Here is a 1,584-nt window from a genome sequence, read left to right on the forward strand (position 1 = left end):
ATATATACGATGGGCCTCTTTCAGTTTCCGTCTACCAAATCCACTCACAAGGATTTGGTCGGCCCAAGGCTATAGTAAAAGACACTTGCCCAAGGTGCCACGCAGTGGGAATGAACCCAGAACCATGTGGCTGGTAAGCAAGCTACTTACCACACAAAAAAAATCTATGCTGTAAAGGTGTGGTTTGAGGGAGATCTGGCTGTTATTTAGGAGGTTCTCCAGTTTGCTGAACCCTTCATCAAAGATGTAGACATAAAGTGTTTTAAATGTGCTAACATTGTAATATAACAGGATCCATTGCTATTGTTTATGCCCAGGTCAGCACCGATTGAGCAGACATGATCAGAAGCATTCCAAAATTGATCTTTTACTTGTTTCAGACTGCAGCCATACTGGGACACCGCCTTGAAAAAGTTTAGTCGAATGAATCGACCCCCAGCACATTTTCTTAATACTGAAAAAAAAAAAAAAAAAATCAGCCAGCTAGTACAAAAAAGTAAATGTTGAAGTGAACCCTAGGTACCTGCTTCGTCAAAAATTATACAATGATACTCCCGTGCAGTATGGGAAAAGAGAAGCTTGATATTTCGAGACTACTCCGTCAGAAAGAAATTTCGCTTCAGCTGAGGCTTTGGTAGTGCCGGAAAAATATATAAGATCACGGTAATTCTAAACATACAGAACGATTGTAGATAATATATTAAACATATTTGTTGCTTGTAATTGAGCCCTTCGATCCCTACAGAGTATCAACCTTCCACAACATTTCATCACAGTTATCCTTCTGGGTTCTGTCTTCTGTCTCAAGTCTTGATGATTTTGAATTGTCATCGATGATCCTGTAATTTTGTTTTTCATAGTTAGAGGTATTGTTTCTATGCTAATCTATTTTTATCTCTGGGAAGAGATGGCCCATATTAGTCTGGCTTCTATCTTTTGGCCTGTCCAGCATAGGTGGTTCTACCAGGAGTTTGTGCTCTGCTAGCATAGCTCTCAAGGTCATTGGGATATAAAAGCCACCACACCGCAATAAGGGCTGGACCTTGTGACGGATTAAATATATAATAAATCACTTTTCTTTGGACGCAAGTGATAAGGGTCAGTGAGTATTAATAAGCGTATATGTCGGGAGCAATAGTGAATAGAACTGTGCGAGAGTGTAAGGAGAGACCAATGATCACAAGATTAAAGCTACAGCATGCAATCTTTCGACATTGCACCACTCAAATGAGTGAAACTAGTAAAAGAAAAAAATACAAACGCATGCACACAAACATAACCACGCGTGCGTGCATACGCACATATATTATTGTCAGTTATTGTCAAACTATTCCATCGGAGAGAAAATAACTCAGCAGCTCTCTATAGATTGCTTGCAGACTGCCAAAAGGCTATGTGATAGCTTCAATTGTTAGATATGTTTTTAACTTTTAGGTAAGAGAGAAAGCAGTGCCCATGTCCATTTAGAGGGCTTCCGAGAATGCTTCTGGGAATGCTTGAAACAGCGGACTTCACTAAAAGGATCCAAGAAGCCAGGTGGTACTGTTAAACCGAGAGACAGATCAACACGCATATATAATTATA

This window comes from Octopus bimaculoides, chromosome 6, assembly GCF_001194135.2.
Source record: "Octopus bimaculoides isolate UCB-OBI-ISO-001 chromosome 6, ASM119413v2, whole genome shotgun sequence".
NCBI classification, from domain to species: domain Eukaryota; kingdom Metazoa; phylum Mollusca; class Cephalopoda; order Octopoda; family Octopodidae; genus Octopus; species Octopus bimaculoides.